The sequence below is a fragment of the Pteronotus mesoamericanus genome, unplaced genomic scaffold (genome assembly GCF_021234165.1).
Source record: "Pteronotus mesoamericanus isolate MK-2021 breed Mesoamerican mustached bat unplaced genomic scaffold, CSHL_Meso_final contig_29, whole genome shotgun sequence".
NCBI classification, from domain to species: Eukaryota; Metazoa; Chordata; class Mammalia; order Chiroptera; family Mormoopidae; genus Pteronotus; species Pteronotus mesoamericanus.
The window spans coordinates 6,287,520-6,311,402 of NW_026555123.1; positions in this window are offsets into that span (position 1 = coordinate 6,287,520).

The window sequence follows — 23,883 nt, forward strand, 5'->3', positions numbered from 1 at the left end:
GCTGTGTAGCTCGGCCTCCGCGGAGCCAGCGCACGGACACCTGCCCCTCCGTGCGGGACACCCCCACGCGGCGTGGCTCGGCCGCCCGGCCACCGCCCCACCTGCAGGCCCCAGGGCCCACGCCGGAGGACGGGGGGCTCCTTCTCGAGGGGCCGATTCCCCTTTGAGATGATTACCGGTTTTTAAAACTCTTGGCTGGATAACATGTTCCAGGGGGTGAATCAAGGGCCGGCGGGCGCGGTCAGGTCCACACGGTGACCAGGGGCTTCTGCCTCCCTGCGAGGGCCGCTCCCAGCCCCTCACCGCCCCCCACCGCCCCGCCCCCCCCCTCCCCGGCCCCGCGGGGCCTTCCGGGCTGTGTCCACCGTGTGGCGCCACTCACCCGTGACCGGACCTTCCGCCGTGTTTCCTGGCCTGTTTCCCTCGTCAGGCGACGTTCTCCTGAAGGTCAGCGGCCCCCTCCTCCGAGTGACAACACTCAGCAGCGACGGTGGTGGAACCGCAGCCGCCGGTCCCCGAGCACCGACCGCGGCCGGACGGGAACGGTGACCGTTTTGTAAGCGAGGGAACGGAGGCGCCGGCAAGTCAAGGCCTCGCTCCCGTGGCTTCAGCACTTGCGTGGAAGCTGCTGCTCTTTCCGTTTTCTGCGTGTTTGCCCTCGGTGCCCACGGCCGCGGCCCGTAAGCAGCACGCGGTCTCCGCGGGCCGGAGGCTGTCGGGAAGTCGGGGTGGGGGGAGGGGTTTCGTCAAGGCCTTCCTTGTAATAAAAAGCATCTAAAATTTAGAAATAACACAAAGAGGTGGAAGGAGAGCGTTTCTTTTCATTTCATTGCGAGGTACTACAGGCCTGTCAGGGACACAGAATTCTAACAAATGTTTTCCCCTAGTTAATTGTTCTCTATTTTAGAAAACTGTTTTGTATTTTTAAACATTTCCTCTTCAATATTTTTATATCATTATGGGTGGGTCAGCATGATGGGGTATCCAAGATGAATTTAAGATGTTATTAAAAATATATATACACACATACCCCCTTTTCCTTCTGATTTTAATATATGATTTTATTTTTATTGTCTATTTACATATCAAGACTGCGTCTATATTGTGACTTGGTGTTTACTGAGTATGCTCAGCAGACGAGGTTGTCCAAGGAATAACAACGGTGAAGACGTTCAGCTGTGTATTCAGAGGCAGCGGTTTGTTGTGTGTATCAAGGAAGAGGGAGAACAAATGTGTTTCCCAACAAAGCGTCCAGTTGAACCAGACGAGGCACCGGCAGGGCGGAGGCGCGGGGGACACTCAGGGCGTGAAACTCCTGCCCACGGAGGGCGACCAGGAGAGAGACCGGTGCCGTGGGGGGAAAGGAAGCGCGGGGTGGGGGCGGCCGTGGGGGGCCCTCAGGGGGCTACGGAGCCGGGCGGAGCCCATGTCCGCGCCGCGCGGCTGGCACTCGCCCCGTGGACGGCGGCTCCGCCGCAGACACAGCGCCCGCATCGCCAGCCCAGGCCCGGGCGATCCTGGAGTCTGTGGCCCTTTCCCGGGGTTCGGGGCCCGGGACCTGGGAGAGCCCCCGCCGCCGCCTGCACGCCCCTCGCGCCAGAGGCCAGCTGGCCTTCCGGCCCCTGTGCCCGGGGCGGCCGGGGAAGGCGGGAACGCGCCGCCCCTGCGCTGGGTTCAGCCTCCCGTCGCCACGTCCCACGTGAAGCTGGAGGACCTCGGGCTCAGGCTTTGTGTGCGGCCGCCTTGTATTTGATGGGCTTTTTCAATGATCATTGGAAAAAGAAGCTGGTGAATCTTTTACGGTCAAATAATGCCTTCACGAATACATAGATAGTTTTCTCTGCGAAAATGAAAAGCATTTGGTCTTTTTTCTCCTTATGGAATGTATTGGGGCGACACCGGGTGACAGATTACCCCGGGGGTCGGGGGCACATTTCTGCGCAACGTCGCCTGTGCCCGGGACTGTGCGCTCCCCGCCCCCCTCGGTCTTGTCTTAGCAAGAGGGCAGCGCCCCCCACACTGTGAGCTCCGCCCCCTGAGCGAGGGGCGTCCTCGCTGCGCGCTGGCCTCACCTTCCTAGTTGCTAAGCGCACAAAAGGCCGAGCTGACCAGGACCTTCCCGCTCCCGAGGGAAGCTGGGCCGGTTCCCGCCGCGTCCTCCTCCCGAGGGCGTGTAACACGCGGCATCGCCGGGGTGGCCGGCAGCGAGGCTCCAGACCCCCGCAGTCCCCGCCGCCCGCCTTCTAGCCTCCCTGAGGTCAGGGCTCAGACTTGGAAAAGTAAGGTCGCAAATATCGCAGCCTCCTGCAGAATCCCAGGATTTGCTACTTCACCTGTGGAAAAAGGAATGAAAACTTCCTTGGCTCCGCGGGCCCCCTACACTGCGGTCAGAGCCGCCGCATCGCAGACGTCGCCTGGGCCTCCCCGCTGGGCGCTCGGAGGCGAGCGCCGTCCCTGTGCCCGGCCCACACGGCAGGCCTCCTGGCGCGGGTGCGGAGGGCCAGGCACCCTCTCGAGGGCCTCCCTGCCGGCGACGCCCCTCCCCGCCGGGGCCGCGAGTCCTGCTTCGGTGGGAACGGGCCTCCTTCCGCAGGGTCCCCGTCGGTCCCTGTCACGGACCCGCGCGGCCGTGGCCGCGGCCTCGCCCAAGGGCACGCCTGCTCTTGCCGGGGCTGGACAGGCGGCCCTGCTGGAGGCTCAGGGCAGAGCCTGTTTCCGCCCGAACGGGGCTCTCGGGGCTCTGTGGGCAGGGCTGCGGACGTGCCCGGCTGCGGTCGTGCCCAAGGGAGGCAGGAGGTGGGCACAGGCTCCGAGGCCAAGAGTGGCGATTTTTTAGACAGCTCTGTGACGTGACCAGCAAACGGTCTTTTTGGTCAGAAGAAAAGGTTTCATTGAAGCTGCTGGCCCAGCAGAGCAAGAATTAAATAACATGGAAAAGGCTAGTGAAGGAAACGAATCATTTCTTTAGATACCACGGGTGGTGGTGTACTGTTCTGCCTTCTGATTGGCACATAAGGAAGCACTGGGTGTAACTCTCAATTTAGGAGACTGTGCGCTGGGACCTCAAGAGGAACGTTGTTTAAATGTATCAGGATTCCCACTAATTCCTCAGGATTCTGAGAGGGATACTTTTTTACTGGGTCCCATTATTCTTCAGGGCAGTGCTCGTGCATGTATTTGCGTAGGTGACATAAGAGCGTGTTCTCCTGTTTACCAGGAAATGAGCAGGAAAATCCACGTGCCGTTGCTGAAGGCGGCGGCCGCCAGAGAGGAGGTGCGTTTCATCGGCTCCCAGAGCCTGTGCGTCAGACGTGAGCTCCACGCCGGTGAAGTCCCCACCGGCGCCGGGCCGGGCTCCGGGCTGCGGGCCGGCCGGCCGGCTGCGCTGCACAGCCGGCGACAAGCTCGGCCCCGGCGGCGGGGACCCTGAGGGTGGGGGCCGCCTGAGCTCCCGGGGGAGGGCAGGGAGGACAGCACCTCGGGCGGGCGGTCGCCCCGTCCTCACAGAAGAGCCGTGATCAGAACTGTTTAAACGTGGAACCTGAGATGCCTTACACAACTTCCAGGAAGACGTCAGCTCTGGCCTCCGGCTGCTCAACACCAATCAGCACATTCTCTGCTGAGCAAACTCAGGGGGGCCCAAGGGAGAAACCGGCCCTCTTGCTCTGCGCACCTAAATCATCAGGCCAACGCGGGAGACCAGCCCTTCGTGTGTGTGGGGGGAGGGTGCGGGGGGGCGGTCAGGTGTGCCCTTTGCCCGTTGCTTGTCCCCAACAAGGGAGATCGTCAGGAAATGTTGCTCACAACCCAGAAGGGGGGGGCATAGCCTTTTTCACGGGGATCCTGTTTAGCAAACTTCCCAGGTGACTACTTCCCTTCCTGGGAGCATGTACTTGTGCTTAATTGTGTGCACTACTTAATTTGGTCTAGAAACATTTTAAATTGCATATGTACGTCCAGGAGGACAGGTATCCTCAAGGCTTATGGTATCTCTGCCCTGTAAGGCGGTAAGTAGTTTTTTATTTAACCCAACACTCCCTCCCCTCCTTCCTTCCTCCTTCCTTCCTCCTTGCTTGCTTGCTTTCTTTTTTCGTACTGATAAATATGCAATTCCTCAAATGCTTTGGGAACTAGTTTTGCCATCTCGTTGCTGGATTAACTAATTCTCTCCGTGTGTAAAACTTGCGCCTGTGTGAGAGCTGCTCCTCGCCGTCCTGACAGGTGCGGCCGGCTCTCTCCCTGCCACGCAGGAGCCGCGCGCGGCCTCTCCCCGCGTCCCCTGCAAAGGAAGCCCTGTGCACGTGAGCTTGTATCTGCATTTGTGGCATTGGCCTCCTGCCTCCAGAGGGAGACGAGGCCGTTTGCCTTGGGGACACCGGTGGGGCACGTCCGAGCCCATGAGGAGCCCGCCGCGGCCTCTGGGGGCTGTCTGAGCCCAGCTGGCAACGGGCGGAGGCAGCCGCTCGAACGCCCTGTTTATGACCATCGCAGAACTTTCCGGCACCCATTTGCTTCCAGAGAACAGAGGGCCCACTTGGCGTGACGCTTCTGGGGCGTCGGTGTCTTCGGCGATGGTGTCTGCGGGGGCGCAGCGGGGTGGGGGCGGCCCCGGGAGGAGCCCAGACCCCCGGAGGGCCGGCAGGTTGCGGCACAGGGGCCGCGCCCACGCGGGAGCAGCCGGTGCAGGCAGCGGCGGGAGGGGGATTGAGCGAATGCAGTCCAAGTGTGGTGCTCGTTAGAACTTGCTGGAAGGAGAGAGCTTGACACAAACGCTGCTCTAACGCTGCCTCTTGAAGGTCGCGGGCCTGCGGCGCCCTTTTGGAAGGGCCCCCTGGAGGGCAGCTGAAGGGCCGCGGTTTGGGTTTTATTGCTGATGGCAGAGGAGCTGTGCACTCGCAGCGGCGAGTCAGCGCCAATGGCGTCTGCGGGGAAATGAAGAAGCTGAAGCGGTTTTACCTCAACAGCCCCACCCTGCTCCTGCGGGAGACAAGCGGCTGCCACACCAACAGGCAGCAGCTCCGAGGTCGTCGGGAAAGGGACCCGAGCGGCCCCGCGGCCAGGACCACACCCGGCGCTGCCCAGGAGTCACTTGGCGATGGGGGTGCCCACGCGGAGATGGTTTAGCCTGTTCTTCTTTTCACTCACATTTTAGAAGATGAGAGATAATGAACTCGTTCGTGGGCCTGTTCAGTTCATTGGCAAACACGTGCCTGGAAGAAGACCAGGCAGGGACAGCAGCCGGGGGGCGTTACCCGGGCCCCTCGGGGGGCTCCGCCGCGACAGAGCTTCGCAATGACCGTAGGCGCGCACGCTGCTGCTGCTGCCGCTGCTGCCGCTGCTGCCAGGCGTGCGGGGGCGGGGGGTCATACGGGGCGCCCGTCAGTGCCCTCCCCGTGGGAGGGGCTGGTGCGCTCCGCCTCGCGGCCCCTGGGCGGCCCCCTCCGGGCCCGGCGTGAGGCTCCGAGGGCCACGGGGCAGCGCGTGGACTGGCAGCCGGATGGGCCCGGGCCTCGCGCTTCCTCTGGCTGAGGGAATTGCTGACCACGCCGGTCACGCACCTTTTCTAGTAATTAAAACACTTTTTTCAATTACAGTTGATATGCAACATTGTATTAGTTTCAGGTGTAGAGCATAGTGATTGAACATTTATGTAACATACGGCCTGATCACCCGGGTAATTCCACTGGTTTTAAGAAACAAATTCTGATTCTGAGGAAAATATGCCTTTTGAATTAGCTCATGTTTGCTGAAACATGTAACAAATGTTGGAACTAAACAATGTTGGGCTTTTCAGACCCCGGGAGCTATGAGCCAACTAATGACACAGAAGAAACAGCAAGCTGCAAAACACGCTCCTGTGCGGCACGCTGGAGTTTCAGAGGGTCAGCCCGTGGCGGCCTGGGACCGGAGGGAGGTTTGGGTTGGCGGGGCGCAGGGCGGCCTGGGGAGAAACGCTCTATTTACGGCTCATTTCCATAGTAACTCAGGCGTTTTACAACCACCTGAACTCAGCGTCATGAAAGGGAGGCCGGGGAGAGGGTCCCGGGAGGCCAGGGATGCACGCGTGCGCCGGCGTTCCTTCGGTCCTGCACAGTGTTCACGTGCTTGCATGACAGGGAACTGCCGTTTTTATGGAACTCACACATCCTGGTGCGGTGAATCCGGGGGGGGGGACCAGCCCAGAGAGGGCGGGCGCCTTTGTGGTAGAGAAGCTGAAGTGCAGGGAGGAGGCCCCGCGGCGCCAGACCCGCGCCAGGCCGGGCTCCCGCTGGTGTTCCTCCCGCAGACGCAGACACAGACGCAGACGCAAGGGCGCGGCCGAGGACCTGCCCGTCCCTCCTCTTGTCCGCCGGGCTTGTCTCGCCTCTTGTTCTACTCATACCAGCTTCGTGCGGGAGACCTGGTCGCGGCCACCTCTGTCCGCGCAGGTCGCCGCTGCCGTGTGGGCACCAGCCCCGTCCCGTCGCCTGCAGGGAGGCCTGTGACTTTCTCTGTCTCAGCTCCTTCCTGCCTGCCCTCTGGGTCCGATGCCCACCGCCCATGTTAACCCAAGCTTCCGTTCAAGCGTGAGGTGATAAAGGCAAAGGATCGGGCCTGGCGCCACCGCGGTCAAGCGGCCGCCTGGAGCGTTGTGCACAGCGACTCGCGGCCACGGGGACCGAGCGAGAAGGAAGGGAGCCGTGTGTAGCGAGGCTCTGGGGCTAAGGGGAGGAGGAGAGACCGAAGACAGGCCGAGCGTGGGCAGCGGGGCGCCCACCGCGCAGACGGGCAGTGGCTCCGCCAGGCGGGACGCGCAGGCTGCGTGCGAGGCAGTCGGGGCGCGGCTGGAGGCTGGGCCGGCCTGGCGAGGGCCTGCTTCGCTGGGCCCTGGGGTTTGAACATTGGCCAAACCGGCAGTTACTTGGGTCCAATGCTGGCCAGAAGTGAAGCTATTTTGCAGGAATATGGACCGAGCGTCCTCCCAGGGGGCACAGCGGAGACGAGAGAGGCCTGGCGAGCGAGGTCAGCAGGCTGCTGCACGCGATGCCCCCAGCCCCGGCGGCGGAGCGTGAGGACCCCGCGTGGCGCTGGGGCTGAGAGGCAGAGCCGGGGCAGGGAGTCACGGGGTTCCCACTGCTTCCCCTCGGGGCGGGCTCTCAGACACGGCGGCGAGCGTCCCAAGAGGAGGCTGAGCGTGTTTCGTCTGGTGGCTGCGAGGGACATCGCTGCCCCAAGGCCACGTGAGTTCAATGCCAACAACCCGAGTGACAGGGTGGGGGGTCGGCCAAAAGCCTCTCCATTTCTCTTGTTCTTCCCAGGCACACGCGCTGATGTATGTGCACGAACACACACATGCCTGGAGTAGGTACCACCACATGCAGACTTATGTTTTTAACGTGCATGACTATCACGCACACACGGAATGGGTGCAGTGCGTGTGAAACTACATCATGGCCAGTTCCAAACAGAGGAAAGCCGAGGCAACGGCACCGCGGTTTCTCACCTCCCCCGAACCGAGGCCGCAGCCCCCTGCTCAGGGAGGGCTGTTTCTTCTGCCCCTTCGCTTCTCTCCACCTCCCCCTTTTTCTGATTGTTTTGAAACAAGTTCCAGCCATGATGCTCTTCCGTCTGCAATACTGCAGTGTTTGTCCCTAAAAGGCAAGAGCCCCGCTCTGAACACAACCACGCCATCATCGCCCCACACCCCGTGGGAGCGAGCGGCCGTCAGCCTCTGCTGAGCCGCAGTCCCTTTCTGTCTGAACTTTCTCCCGGACCAAGTCCCGACTTTCGATGGCACCCACGTGGAGGCCGGATTTTTTAACCTTTATGACATTTACGACACACACAACAGGCTGACGCGGGCCCCTGATACTGTGATCACTGAAAACCAGTTTAAAACGCCCCGCTCCCCTTGTGCTGAAGGACCCGCCGTCAAACTACTGGGTGTTACAGCCCTTTGGACCAACTCCTGTATCAGTTCCATCCACTGCGAAAGCGTTCGCTTTTCTTCCCTTTGGCCTTGATGTTTAGAGTTCCCTTTTAAATTTTAGTTTTTTGTACTTATGTAAAACATTTACATGGTTCTGAAGTCAAACCCACGGAACGCGTGGCGCCCACGGACGTTTCCTTCCTCTGCCTCCCGCACGGCCCTCCCTCCCGCGCTGGTAGTTCTACCGTTGTTACTAACTGGACTTGGCATGCAAACATGTGCACGGTCCGGTGTGATCGCACGGGGGCACGCTGTGCTCTCCTTTACGGTGCTTTCACTTACTTAGGGGTCGATTCCAGAGGCTGTTCCCTGGTCGTTTACAGATCGAATAATCACACCCGCGTGTCCATGCGCCGTGGCTGTGAAATCCACCCTCCGCTCTCGGGGGGGCGGGGGTCGTGTCTTCATCCCCGGGCCTGTGTGCGCCACCTATTTAGAAGCAGGGTCTCCGCAGACGCATCGCGTTAGGACACAGCCGTACCTGTCCGTTGGGTGTCCTGTAATCCAGCACGGCTGGCGCGCTCACAGGAAAGGACAGAGGCTCCCAGGGAGAAGATGGCCGCGTGGCAACAGGGGGAGGCGTGGCCAGCAAACCCCAGCCGCTGGAGGGGGCGGGAAGGTGCCCGCCCTCGCCCTGCCAACGCCTCGGTGTCAGACCCCCAGCCTTCGGGGTGGCGACGCGGTAAGTTTCTGCTGTCTCAAGCGGCCCAGCCTGCGGCGATTTGTGGCGGCAACGCCCGGGTGCGGGGGAACCCACCCCCGCGGGCCCATCCAGCGCTGTCTCATCTTTCGCTGCTGCAAATGCTGCTGCTCTGGAGAACTTTGCAAAGACACCGTCCTGTGTCTTTGCGTTTGCAGCCTGGAGGGAGGCTTGGCAGTGGGCACATGGCGTTTGGGGAGATGGGGCCAAATTCCTTTGTCATTTACGTTGCCATCAATGATTTAAAAAGCGCCTACTGCCCCACAGGGAGAGTTTTGCCAACCTGATAGGCAAGAAACAGTTTCTCAACATAGTTTTAATTTAAACTGTCCCTCACGGGTAAGGTCGCCCTTATTTCCATATGGTTAACAGCCGACGGCGTTTCTTTTTTGGTGAACTATCTGTTCATCCACCAAGGCCATCTTCCTAGACCATAAATACCTCCTTTCCTAGAGGCAGAAGTTATTTTTATATTAAGGTTGTCAATCATTTCTGTTGCTAAACGTTTTGTCCCCATTTACTTGCTCTTCACTTTCTGGTTAGGGGTCATTTACTCATTGCTGCTCTTCAAGCACTTTTAAGACCTTTCTTTCTTAAATTGAAGAGCTTCATCTATAATCAGTCCACGGAGAATGCAGATACCTTAATTAGGGATGAAAGCTGATCCAGAGGACTTTTCAGGCAGTTTAACTTTTTAAAACGTATTGCACGTGGTCAGTTGCACATTACGGCTGATCTTGAAGGAGCCTGACACGCAGCTCAGTAAGCAAAGGGGTCTCTGCGTGAATTAAAGCTTTCTCGGCTGGCGTTTGGTGTGTGGATAGACAGTGCCAGGCTACCTATTAGTAAGGAACACAACGGCAGTTCGACACTTAAAAAATACATTCAATTTTTAAAATGTATTCAGTTGACATTTAAACATACCATATGGACACATTCACTATCCAACTTCTACCACCCACCAAAAATGTTCCAAGTCCGTGGCATATAAACGTATGTCCTCCCGAGGGAGCTTGTCATCAAATGCCGATCTGCTCTGTCAGGCCCTGCAAGCGGCCACCTGGGGCCTCCACTCCGGTCTCCGCAGAGGAGTGGTCGCGGCCAAGGGTGGCCAATCGACGACAGGTACTGAATGAGGCGTGTTTAAACAGCAGCACGTGTGCAAGAAGCCTGTGTGCTGGTTGGTAGATGGAAATGTCAATCAAGGCTCATAGGCCCCTAACCCTATGCGTCCTCTGTGCAGCAATGAATTAGCATTTGCCAGTTGTGTTTAGGAAGACATTTAAATTTAGGTAGCTATTTTTCAATCATGAATATCTAAAGTAATGAATAGCTATGCTTGGCAGGTAGTACGTTAACAGTAAAAGTCAAAGGAGTGATGGAAGAAGACATGATGATTGTAATCAGAACCCTCATCTTAGCAGAAGGACTTTCCCAGGTTAATTCGTGATCACGGGCACCGGTCACTACCTGGAGAGTGACCACTCCCCAGCGTGTGTCACCTGGAGGACACGTGACGTAGCGTGTCTACCATGTCCTGGCCGAACTGCCTTCAGCAAATCCTTTACTCTCCAGGCCTCTGTTTCCTCATCTGATTATGAGACTGACTTACAAGATCACTGTGGGGCTCCCAGCCAAGGCGTCTTGTGAATGAACCTGAAAGCCTTTCCGGCCGGTGGCGGCTGCTGAGGACAAGGCCGCAGACGCAGAGAAGGGCCTGCGGACCAGCCGTGGCTCCAGGCGCCCATGGCGGGTGCCCCTCCACCCTCTGCCGTCTGTCTCTGAGCTCCCCTTATGAAACGGGCACCTCCCGGGGCCTCCTCGGGCAGCGCCCTGCTCCGAAGGGGTTTGTGCATGGGTCCCGGGGTCATCGCCCGCCCAGCACGGGGGCCGGCCCTGCTCCGGCTCCCTCAGGTGGCCTGCATTCTGCTCTGGCCCCTGTAAACGGACCGTCTCCCTGGGAGACCCTCTGTCCAACCTCCTCCCAGAGCTGAAGGTCCATAGCCCTGAAACGTGAGGGCGTCCCTGGGAGGTGGAAGTGACGTCCCCGAGATGCGAGGGGTGTTGGAGAACTCTTGGCCGGAGCGGGTGACAGACAAGGAAGTGGAAAACGGAAGGCAGATCGGCCCCAGCACTCGCTAGCTTCGCTTTGTGGTATAAATAAAACGCCACAGATACAGGTCAAAATACTCACGTACGTCCACGAACTGCTGGAATTCGATGGAGCTTGACTCAGAAGGAACGCAGGCGGCTCGTCACATGTAGCTCGGATCTCGCGGTTCCCGAGCTCGCGTCTCCTGGGCGCGCGTGGAGGGTGGGAGGCTCAGCCTGCGCGACCCCCCGTGGAGGCGCAGACGACAGGCGCTGCCCACTTTGGGGTGAGCGGGACGGTGTCTGTGGAGCCCTGTTTGCGGCAGCCTGGCCGAAGCGTAGCGTCGCCCAGTGACAAGGGCGAGGGACGGTCACACACACTGTGCAGCGCCTGAGGAAAAAGTGCTGATGTTTCATTTTCATCCCTTGTTTAAGAAACTGACCAAGGAGCGCTTAGCGAGAAGCAACCGTGTTTAAAATCTCAGTATGTTGCTGGGTGAGAAGGAAGCTGTTCTGTTTGTTCTTCCATTAAACGGCCAGCTCTTCCCCATCACCCAGCAGTAAAGTGGTAACAACGAAGTCCAACATGTGCGGGTCCCAGGACTCAGTATTCCCGAACTAGCGAACTGACCGTGTAATGATCCAGGACAAAATAAGCTGTCACCCATGTGTGCCTGTGGCCAGACCGGCCTTTCCGTCCTGAAGGAGGAGCTCCCAGAGCCCAGAGCTGCGGGACCCGCGTCTCGATCCCATGCCCCCTCAAGGGGGCAGCCAGGGGCATGGTCACATCCGTTAAGGCTATTTTGGCAAATCGCTTGGCTGAGAAGCAAATAAATGCTATCAACGGAAAGCTCTGCAGTTAGCAGAGACGGGCAGGTTCGTTTTCTGGAGGCAGACGTGCCGGGGGGCTGGAGTGTCCCCGCTCACACGCTTCCTCTCTTGGATTCCGGGCCGTCCTCTCCACGTGCGCTGCGGCCGTGGGGAGAGTAGGCTTCCCCCGCCCCCCTCTGGCTGTTCCTACTGTCCCCTCCGGTCGCTGCGGGATGGCTCACCTGTACGCCGTGACCTGGTAAAAGTCACCCAGCGGAAGCTGTAGAGCTTTTATTTAAATTGATGAAAACATGAAGAAATACACGTATAATATAATTCAAAGTGGCCTTGGTTTTCAATGTGCTGCCAGAAGTAACATTGCTTTCAGGGTTTTCTTTTTTTAAATAGTGACACTGGCTAAAACTAAAACTATCAATATGTACAGAAAAAGATGTTCTGATACCCACTGCAGGGAAATGGTCACGATCCATGACCGGCTCCGAAAGGGTCTGAAATACATGTCTGTGCCTATTTTTAGTGGAAGCGTCATCTGCGCGGGCGCACTGATACCGGAGGTTCCCTGGGGAAAGCAGCCGCCGGGAGGCTGCGCTCGCGGTGGGGCCTCTCACCCCGGCCTCCTGTTTTAAACGTGGCTCCGACGCCGACTCTGATCGGTCAGTTAGGCCAGGGCCACCCTTTCTAAGCTCCTCCCAGCCCCGGATACGCGATTCTACCGGGGAAGTAGCGCCTGGGATTACCGTCCACATCCCTTAAACAGGAGGTTAAGGGAGAGAAGGAAGGCATTTCGGATAAATTATAAATAATTTTTAAAGCTTAAGACACCCTATTCCCTAACCACCCAGGCTAACAATGAGACTTCATTAGAGGAGGTCGTTAAAATAGCACAGCAAACCGCACCGGGTCAGTATTTTAGCCACACGGCCTGGGGCTTCCCTGGGCTTTATTTCTGCCACAGGACGAAGGCGGGCGCACGGGGTCCGGAACCTCATCCTTTGGCCGGAGGAGGAGGGTGATCGGGGTGGGTGGCCGCTGTCCAGGTGGGGACGTGGCCTCTTGCCTCATCCTTCAGTGTGAGGGTCACCCCTGCAGGCAGACACGGCAAAACGAACGCAGGCGAGCCCGGGCTCGGGCTGCAGCCGCCCGGCCACCGGCCACCGGCCACCGGCCACGGGACACACGCGGGCGCGGGAGCCGGGCCTGGCGGTGCCAGGGACGCTGCCTGGGGGCCCCGCCTGCGACAGCCCCGCCTCCTTCATCCCATTGGCTCCCGAGACTCGGCGGCTGGCTCGGCGGAGCGTCCGGGACCCGGGACGGGAGGCCCCGCAGGCCACCGCGGGCGCGGGGCTCGGCTTCCCCTCGGGTCAGAGGCCGGGCCGGAGAACCCTGCCCGGGGGACGCGGCCCGTGTGCTCCCCGCTGGAAGACACAGCACTTCCTGCTGCCACGGCGACGTGTCACCGTGGAGGGGCGCGGAGGCCTCGTCCACTCCACCCGCGCTGTTCGGCTCGGGGCTTTCACGCAGGCGGGCGTCGGAAGATGCGTGCGGGCCGCGTGGACACGAGGTGCGACGTGCTCCTTCCGCATTCAGACTCGGGCTGTGACCAGGTGGAAACGATCACGCGTGCAGTGGCCGCGCGTGGCAGGTGACTCTTGCGGTGGCAGCCCGGTGCCGTGTGAGCCAGACGTGCGGGGAACGGGGGGCCCCTGTAGCGCCGCCCCTCACACGCCCCGCGCCGGGCGGGCACCGGGCAGGAGACGCGCGGCCCTGAGTCGGCACCGCGTGCGAGGCGCGCACCCGTCCCCCGCCCCGCGGAGGCTGGAGGCTCGGCTCCAGGGAACCAGCGTCCTCTCCGGAGTCCTGCTCGGTGGAGACACCGCTCAACGCCGTGAGGGCAGAGCAGCACACGCCGGGTGCACGCGGTGGGAAGGGACGGCGCTGGCTCTGCCCGAGCCGCGGCCCCCATCCAGGGGTCCCGTACGGGCTGACCCGGGTGCCGGCGCTGACCAGCTGCTCTGACCAATGAAACAGAACTGCCACGTGGCTGCCGGCTGCAGCTGCACCCACTGGACTTACTCAAATGCAGAGCTTGACTCCTTTTAAGCCCGTGGAAGGGGAGCTCTTCGCTGGACGGGGCGGGGGGTCAATGGGGAGGGTGCCCGTCCCAGGACTTGCAGGTCGGGACCAGCTCCCACCTGTTGCCTGAGCCCTGGGCCTGGCCGCTGGCGCCCACCCCCCACCCCTGGCCGCGGAGGGCGTCACCCTCACAACGGGCACAGCCAGGCCCTTTGCGTGGCCAGCGGCCTCCCAGGCGACGTCAGGGGAGCCCCCGGTTGTCCCTGGTCCTCCTGGGGACAGTCCCCTGGAGTGGGCGGGGCGGCTGCCTGGCCTAGCCCCTCACAATCCCGCGAGCGCGGGGTCACTGGTTTGCCCACCGAAGGCACCGACGCCGCCCAGCAGGACTCCGCTCAGCCCCGGTCCCCACCTCGCCCCGTGTGCCCTGGGTGTGAAGCGCAAGAGCACTGTTTCCTTTGAAATCTGCTTCCTTTGGACGCAGGCTCCATGGTGCCAGGCAGTTACCTGATGGCGTGAGACTCGTCAGAGGCGGGCCAGCCGTGCAGGGCGAAGCACCTCATTACGAGGGATTCTCTCACGTTTGCCTCGACCTTTCCCCCGACACCCGGGGCACTGGGCCCTCCAGCTTGGATGCAACAGCTTCCCTCCACCCCTTCGTGTGTTTTTGACTCTAACGACCCAGTGGAAGCCACTGAGACAATCAGCAGAAAGCCCTGCCCAGTTCCTGCGGGCTTCCTGCAATCACACGCCCCGGCGCTCGCTAACCCTTATCTGTGAGAGGCGGCCGGGCCCCGCGCGTCCTGCCCAGCGGAGGCTCTGGCCCGAGACCCTGCAGGGAGCGAACGCTCCGCAGTGGAGGCCAAGCGGCAGGCTGGGCGCATCGCCCAGGACGGGGCTGGTGAGCCCGGGGCGCCAGGGCTCCGTCCAGCAGGAAGCGGGGCCCCGGGGCAATGGGAGGGACGGGGCTGCGGGCCTGCCCGGGGGCCCCGGCCGAGGAGCGGTGTGCTGGGCGGCCCTCGGTGTTCGGACAAAACGCGGGGGACGCTCCTCCCTCGCCCCCTCCACGCACAGGGTTGCGGCTCCTTATCACACGGACACGATCGGACACAAGAAAAGGCTCTTGGATTTACTGAGCGTCCACTGTCCAAACTGCCGGGCGCCCGTGTTTCCCTGACCTGGTGCCCGGCACGCGGGCTGAGACGTCGCTGGCCGCAGGCGGTCTCGGCAGGAAGCGGCTCCGCGCGGTGGGTGTCACGTGACACCAGGCGGTGGTTGGCACGTGGTTTCCTTTGGTTCGCGTGGTGTGGCTGAGTTCTGTTGGATTTTCTCTGAAGTGACTTTTTAGCAAGGCTTGCCTTTCGGCTACGAGCTGAGTCTGCAGCTGTTTCTTGTGAGGAGACCAGGCCTAAAAAGAGGCAACGCACAGCCTCTCTGCAGATTTCCTACTTTTTGTAAAGATGGGGTGACTGGAGGGCGTGTGCTCCTGGCGCTGCGTCTTCGAGGATTATCTGCTGCAGGAAATTACATGCTTCCAGCTGAGAAGCACCCACTGTCAGCTGGTTGACACCGTGTTCTTTCAATTATTATAAGACATACCCAGTGTTATAAGGACAGTAAAGCTCTTTTCTCTAAAACAGAGAAATAGTCCAAACGACATAAAGGGCCGCCTTCCAGCCTGAAGTCGCAGACAGGGGCTCAGACGCACCTGTGTTTGCCTGTAACACTAATCGAATCCCGGACGGCGAGGTCGCGCACGCGCGCTCCACGAAATCCCAGTTGCTGCTGCCTAACTCTGTGTTGGGGGCGGCCGGCCGGAGAGACGTGGACGGAAAGAGCCCGCGTGCTGAGGCCGTTGCTGGAGAGACCACAGAAGGGTCAGTCTGGCTGCGAGAAGAGTCAGGAGCGAGCAGGCGAAGGGCCGCTCTCCCGTGGGCAGGGGCTGCCGTGTGCCCCGCACCCCCTCCCCGCTGCACGCCAGGGCGGCGCCCGGCTCCAGGGCCGGCAGCGCACGGCCACCCCGCCTGCCCCAGGGGCCTGGCTGCTGGGCCAAGGCTCAGCCCTCCCCACCGTGGACATGCCAGTGAGGACGCGGCCCTGCAGCACAGTCCGCCTCTCAGACCAGATAAAACGACACAGAAGAGGTGGAGCTGGAGAGGGGAAACCTGAGTTTGCTACGCGTTTCCGGCCACTGGACTGGCACTTCGGTCGCCCTGTTTGGGACTTTTTGAGCCCATGAATCCGTAACGCCCCCCTGGCCGTGCCAGGTCTGCCTAGATTCTCCATCCCTGCCTGTGGGCGACCCAACAGGCCGCGCATGAGCCTTGTGACCCACATCCGGCCTGGCCCGCGACACAGTGGCCGGCGGGGAGCGTCCGCCCGAGGCGGGCACCCGGGGCCGGGGGCCCGGCTGAGGCCCCAGGGCTCTGACTGGGCCCTGCTGCCGCAGCAATAGCAGGGACCTCGGCGTGCTCGCGTCCCCGGGGCGGGGCCGACGGAGGGGCCCCGCAGGGCACAGAGAAGCAGAGGAGAACCTCGTGCAGGAAGCTGAGGAGCAGCTGCCGGACCGGGAAGCCGAGGCCTGGGGAGGGCGCGGATGCCCGAGAGAGTGGCCGGGCCGGCGGCCCGGTGTGGCAGGGACGCCCTGGAGGCTCGGTGAACGGCCCCATCCGGAGCTGAGCACGTCTGTGCCTCAGAGGTCACATCGGGCTGACACCTGTCCACTGCGCGGCCTCTGTCCTGCCCTCCAGCGGGCGTGTGGGGCGGGCGGGGGCGGGGGGAGAGGCGAGAGGGCCGCGGAGAGTTTGCGCACCTCAGCTTGTCCCTTCCTGGGGCGCGAGGGGGTGGCCAGGGCTGCGGTCTGCAGGGGGTCCCCGAGGAGACCTGCTGCAGCGCGAGCCCCAGCGCCCCCCACCCCCGCCGGCCTCTCCCAGGCGCTTCTCCTGCCCCGTGAAACGGGGGCGCAGGGTGGACTGGGCTCTGGCTCCCGCTGCCCGTGGCAGCTCGCCGTGGCTTTCAGTTCTCAGGGAGGCCAGCACGTTAGGAAGTTTATTCTTCTCTCTAGAAAGTCTGTCAGTCTTAGGACATTAAGAAAGACAGCAATTTCTAAATTTTCTGAAGAAAAATATGCATGTAACCAGTAAAAGAATAAGAATGAGATGTGTAAATAATAGAGAAAAAAGGGTGACAGAAAAGTGTAAGCAATTTAGTAAAAGGCAGAAGAAACAGGCAGAGGAAACCAAGGGCACAAAAAGATGAAAGTAACTAAATATGCCCGTGATTGTAATAATCACGAATGTGTTAAATTCACCCGTTAAAAAACAATGACTTTGAAAATCAGGTTGTAAGAAATCTAGCTACATACTTAAAATATAACGACAAAAGAAGACCAAGGAACAGAAATAAGTAAAGGAGGAACCAGACGACTACTGAGAAATACTAATGTTATCAAGACAGCCTTCCCAGAACAAACGGCGTCTGGGACTGGGACGCTTCCTGCATGATCATGTGTGAAACAAGTTACTGAGGAAGCACAATATTCTTGAAAACATATAAGCAAAATTGATACATGGAGCACATATCAAGGTATACAGAGCAAAATTAAAATTACCAAGAAAAATGAACAAATCTCCCCCACGGGAGATTTTCGGCACATCTCTTAGAAACGACAGACGTAGCGGACAGCGAACACTGAAGGCAACAGGTGGCTTAGAAAGTTCAGGAACAAATGTCCCCCACAGACCGGACGCGCCTACAGCAAGAGCCCGGCCAGCCATGTGTCCTGAGTGGAGCCCCCGCTGCCTTGTGGTTTCTCAGGCACAGATTGTCCCTTAAAGTGATCGACTCGGACGCGAGGGGACCGAGTCAGGGACGTAGCAGCTGCAGAATCTCAGTATCATAATTGCTGAGACGTGGGGTCCGGGCAGAGGGCTGGGGCAGCCGGGCTGGTGGTCAGGAAACCGGCCCTGTGAGGAGGTTCTTTTGCACAAGAGCATGTTTTTACTTAGACTGTACTTTCTTAATTTCGTGGAGAGAATTAGGGGCTGAGCCAACTGCCCTGCAGAACCGACTTGCTTCCCGGCGCCACTGCCGCCCACAGGGAGCCGGCCTGCCCACCGCCCGCCCCTCGCGGAGCCATGCTTACGGCGCAGTGTCTGTGGCCGCAGGTTTCACTAGGGGACAAACAAGTTTCCGCGTGCACTTCCAGAGCCTGAGGTACCTCGGAAGCATCTGGAAAGTCTCTAGAAGATGGAAGGCAGGCTCCACAGCGATGTGAACCAGAGCCTCCTCGGCTGGCACAGCGACCGCACGGTGGGGAGGCCCAGGAAACGCTGGCGCGGGCTCAGCTAAGCGGCATCGGGGAGCCTGCCGGGGCCGGCGGCCGCGAGCACCAGGGGACCCCAACGCTGCGGCTTCCTGCGGCCACGGCGACCTCCTAACTGCCCGCACCGCCCAGCCTGCGGCACGTTTTCTAAAGCTGGAGGTGGTTGTGCAATTTTCCTGCAGCTCCCCTCTCGGCTCCCAGTTTCCTGTGGGATGGATTAGACGTCAGACGTGCCAACCTAAAGCCGCAAAAATGCCACATTTTTTTACCAGAAAATTCTCCCCTAAGTCAACTCATTTGTTTTTCATGGATTTTTAAAGTTATAAACAGGAGTAAACAGGCTGCCCATGGCTGGTTTTAGCTCTGGGCTTCAGCTCAGGGTCTCTGTCCTAAAGCAGGAATGACGTGGCTTTGCAGGGTGAGGCGTCAGCCAGGGGCAGGTCAGGCGCCACCGTAATGGCCGCGTGTGTCTTTGCGTGTGTGTCTGTGTCTCTGTGTGCATGTGTGTTAGTGTGTGTGTGACGTGCAAGGACTGCATGGAATGTGTATCATTTGGAGGGACTTGGAGGGAGGGCTGGTTATAATGTGTCTCTTCCGCAGTGGAAAAATTCACAGATTGAATCATCTGCATAAAGATTTGCCCGCACGATAAAATTAGATACCTTTTACATAAGATGCCACCGTGATTGGTTCCCCATCGTACCCGTTCAGGTTGCACCGGGGCGTCCCTCCTGCCGGAGGTGAGCGCGCGTCCTCACCTGCCAGCGTTGCCGCGTGGCTGCCTGGCTCCCAGCTCTGCCCCGGGAAGGAGGGCAGCCATGAAGGGGAGGCAGCCACGCAGGGAGAGAGCTACCCGGTGTGGGGGGCAGGGAGGACAGGCCACGGCGTCGGGAGGGCACACCCTCTGAGCGACGCCTGGGGCGCGGGGGCAGGGAGAGGCTGGCACTGCGGCGAGGGGCTCGGGGCACCGGGCACCGGCGAGGGTTTGCTCATGCTGGAGGCAGGGACACGCCCTGCGTCCCATCTTTCAGGAAGCGGACCTGGGCAGAGAGCCCTCCACCCCGCAGGGTGCGGGCAGGCGCCAGGCCAGATGGGCTCCGTGCGCCGCGACCCCCACTCCGCCTTGCCGTTTATAACTCTGAGCCGTTGCATGCAAATAGGTCTGAGTGTTGCTGTTCTTCCAAGGGAGACTCGAGACTGGAGAAATGAGTCTGGCGTTTTTGCTTTGAATCTGAAATCTGTGTGTTGCCAAAGTTGAGACTGGTCCGCCTCTCCTCGTTTCTTCCTTTACATTCTTATGTAACAGAGCAAGCTTTCCGAGGAATAAAGATTTTTCACATCAAAGGGACAGAGTAGGATTCGTGCAGAGGTAAAGAGCCTGCTTCCTTTGAGGAGGAATAATGTTATCAGCTGGCAGCTCGCCACACGAAGGTATTTCCGCTGGAGCCCTTGGTGATGAGAAGGGCAACGGAGGTTTGCAAGGAGTAAGAGAAGCATCCGAAGGCAACAAAATGCTCAAGGCAAACGCAAGTGCACAGTCCCCTTTTCCTCTCAGTAGTACTGCCAGCATTCTTCAGGAAAACCGAGGAGCGAGCGGACATTGGTTTACTCAGCCATGGATTTGCTGGGCGAGCATTTTCGCGTGACGGCCGTGGGTCAGGCGCCACGCTGGGCCTGGAGGCGGCAAAGGCAGGCCAGGCCGAGCCTCTGCCCTCAAGGAACCCCAGTCCAGAGAGCGCCTGACGTCACAGGAGCCCTGACTATTGTTAATATTGTTACTCTCCCGAAACGTGGTCAGTGCCCTAACCCAGGCGCCCGGGAGCTCAGGGGCGGCGGAGGGGAGGGAGCACCGGGCTGTGCTCAGCAGATGGTGCAGGGTGAACGGGGGCGGATGGGGAGACGGGACCGTAGAAGCGGGGCCGCTGGGCACAGCTCCTGACATCAATGCGTTCGCCCTTTGTGCTCATTTGGGAAATGCTACTGCCTTCCCCGCAGGCCTTCACGGAGCGGAGTGGACAGCGATGAAGTCAATGTGATCGTCATGGCTGCTGCCCAGAGCCAGTGGCCTGTGGTGACAGGCAGCTCATCACACACTGGACAGTCTTTATTGGGGAGTCAGCCTCGGCTCGGTGGCCGGGCCTGAAACCTGGCCGTTGGGTATGACAAACGTCGGGCCTTTGGGGGGCCACAAAGGCGCCCCGGTAACAGGGGTCCGTGTTTAGGCTGATAATCAGTTGGACAGTTACCGCGAAGCAGCAGCTCCGAGAGGGTGGAGAGGCCTGCGCGTGGCCGGGGCCCCCCCCACTTCCTGTCTCTGCAGGGGGCTGCTCGCCGGCTCACCGGGCCTCCCGGGTCTCCCGCAGATTCTCACCTGCAGGTGAAGTGCTTACAGGGCCCCGCTCGGGGCGGGGGGCCCAGCCTTCGCCTCTTGCCCTGGCTCTGGAAGCCGGGGTTCGTCTGTGGCTTAGACGCCACCTCAGGTTGCTCTTCTTAGAACAATGTCTCTTTTTTATTCTCGTATCTGAGGGTTAGTTCTGAAATGGTGTCCACTGGAGAAACCTCTTCAGCGTCTGCCGTGGGCTCCGAAATATTCCCTCTGGCCTGGGGTCTGGCTTCTCCACAGCGATGGCTACCCTCCGGCGACCACCGGGCCGAGTGCCCCTCGCCCCCGCAGCTGCACCCTGTAAGAGCCCCCGCCGAGCCCGGGTGTAGATGGCGGCTCTGAGCGGCTGCCCGCGGGCCCTGGGTTCTCGATACTGTGCCCTCCTACCGGACTAGCGTTCCTTCCAACAGCAGGACCAAGGCATTTCCTCGCCAGCGCCCACTCTAAACTGCTTTGTTTTGCTATTTTAAGGGCACGAGCTCAGCCCAGCAAAGGCGAGCCCAGCAAGCGTCCCCGCCGCACAAGGCGGTTGCCGGGCGCGCGCCATCCCTCAGCTCCGCCCTCCGCATGGGACTCCCGGACGCGTGCTCCCAGCTTCCCCCCAGGTCCGGACTGGGCTCCAGCTGTGCTTCGGTGTCTCCTGGGTCCCCGCGGGATCTTCAGAACGAGACCCGTCCAGATGGAGACGACCCGGCTCGCAGGGCCGGCGCACCTGCGGTGGGGGGCGGGGAGGCGGGGCTCTGGGCCCCTCCCGTCCCAGCTGCTCCCCGCGCCCCACGCGCACCCGGGCACCGCGGCATCGCCTGCGTTCCTGTTCCTGACACTCTGTCGGGCTTAGGAAGTGTTTGCAAACAAACTAGTAAATCCGTAAAGCCCGTTCCAGGTCAAAGCAACGTCTCCGCTTAGCTCTCAAGACCCAGGTTCCACGCCTACCCCGCCTCTTACCTCTTCCGTTCTGGGCAGACCTGGCGTCACCGCACGGAGCCACCTGAAGGCGAGCGGGAGGGGCACCGCCGTGCGCCCCCGTGGAGAGGCCTGCGGGGCTCGCGCGTGGATCTGGAGAGCTGAGGTAACGGACATTTATCTTTTCCGTTTGCCTCACTTACACCAACCATCCTGGGATTCGCTAAATTCCCTTTATTTGAATGCTTGCGGCAGGGTCCGCGCATGCGGCCTGTCTGGGCTTTGCCCCTTTATGGAAAACGACGCTCGCCTGCCCTGCGAACAAGCATCCTGTCCCTGAGGCCCGTGGGTGCGCGGGCAGGACAAAGACAAGGACAAGGACGCCGCGTCCGCTTCACGGCGGACGTTCGTGAAGCTGCGAACAGCCCGCAGCAAAGGCGCCGGCCTGGCTCCTCGCGCACGCGCGGAGACTCGTTTTAGGACCTCGCTTTCTCCGGGCAGCGTCAGCGTCACGTCAGCGCACGTCAGCGTCACGTCAGCGCGCAGGGGCGGCGCGCACGTTCCCGTCGTCGCCCGGCCCACGCGGGCACGGCCTCCCCGGCTCCGGTCGGCGTGCCCCGGGCGCGGCGCATCCCGAGGGGCCGCTCGGGTGTGTCACGACGCGTGGCCCCATCGCGGCGGCAGTGCCAGTGTTTCCGCCCCCTTAAACGCCCTCGGGCCCTGCGCGCGCGCCCTCCGCACGCCAGCCCCTGGCGCCCTCTGACCCCCGGCCCCCACAGCCCTGCCTCCCCGAAGGGCGCGCGGCTGGAGCCGTGCAGGGCGCACGCTGCCCGGGCCGCTTCCATCACTTAACTGCGCGCCTTGGAGGTTCCTCCGTGTCTTTTCATGGCTTGAGTGCCCTTTTCTTTTCAACTCTGAGTCATAGTCCCCGAAACGGAGGGACCACAGGGCCCGCACCCGCCGCCTCCCGCAGGTCGTCTCGGCGGCCTGCACGTCGCGGCGAACACCCGGGCTCGGGCTTTCCTGAGGAAACCGCTTTCTGTCGCCCTGGGGTGAATCCCGAAGAGCGGCGCCGTTGGGTGAAATGGGACGACGGGTTCGGTTTTCGAGAGAGCGGCCGAACGTCCCCAGCAGACGTCCCGCGTGTCCCCAGAGGGGCCGCCCGCCCGCCCGCCCGCCGCGCGGGTGCCCCCGTGGCCCCGCGTCCTCGCCAGCGCGCCAGACCCGGGGGGCGCGCCGAGCGGCCCCGCTGTCGCTTTGACTTGCGTCTTCCGAGGGACACAGGGTGGGAAGCACCTTCGGAAACACTCCCTGGCCCCCTTTGAGGCGGCGTCTGTTAGGGTCTTCAGCCCAGGCCTGAACCACGTTGACTGTTCTCTTCATGTTGAGATTTACGAGTTCCTTATGCATTTGGGGGGACAGTCCTTTATTAGGTGCCGTCTCTCCCGTGCGTGGCCCGCCGCCTCATCCTCTCGACGCTGTTTTGGGCCCTAAGGACGTCCAGCTTATCGGCGGTTTGCTCCACGGCTCCTGCCTCGGGGGGAGCCAGCCGGTCGCCGTCGTGCCGCAGGTCACCGAGGGTCCGTCCTCTGTCTTCCAGCAGCTCCGTCGTCTGGGGCGACGTTCGGGTCTCTGCCCCTTTCGAGGGGATCCTGGGCCCGGGCTCACGTCCCCGCCTAGACGGTCCCGTGGCCCTGGGTGCCCGCGGCCCGCGCGGCGCCGCCGAGCTCTGGGAGGCACGGCCGCCCCGCAGCTGCCGGCGCAAGGCCGCTGCGGGTAGGACGACCGGGTACGGGTGCTTTTCCCGCTCGCGCCTTCGAGAGCCGTTGTGAAAAAGGCCGCTTTACCCCCGAGTGACCCCGAGGGGGCGGCGCGTGGGCGGCGCGTGGGCGGCGTCGGGATCGTCCCAGTCGAAGCCCCTGTATCGTCAAACCAGCGACGACTTCTCCGTGCGCTGAAAACGCCAGGCAGGGTGGAGAGTCTTAGCATGACATATACGTTTTTATTCATTTTATTTCTGATGAAAATGTGTGACGGAGCCCCCACAGCACGATTCGTGCTTCATTGCAAAGGAGGAATGAGCACGTTATCCACACAGATCACTAAGTGCTAGTTTCCTGACTCTTTTTTGAATGTATTTGCCCAAATATACATACCCGTGGTTGTCCTTTTTGAGTCATACTGTATTTTTCATGCTGTTACACAGTCACATGACGCTTGGGCCCTGCCCTCTGACCCCGCAGGGCGCTGGCCAGGCCTGGCCCTCCCACTGGGCGCAGAGCACGAGGCGACCGTCGCAGGTGCGGACGGTGTCCCGGGCGGGTCTGTGCCCCGCCCCCGGGAAGGGAAACAGGACGACGCCCCCGTTTACCGTCTGCCCAGGCGGGAGGCCCAGACCAAGCAGCCCCGAGCAGACTCGCTGAGCCAGGAGGCGCGGCCGGGGCTGGGGGTGGCCGGGGATTGAGGGGCGGGTGCGTGAGACAGGGGTGCTGTGCGCAGGGGAACCCGCCGCCTGCCAACAGATGTGGGGCCCGCGGGTGCCGCGCACAGTCGATGGGGGGCCCCCGCAGGTCCGGGGGTAGGTTTTCCACGTCGGCCTGGCCAGGCCTCTC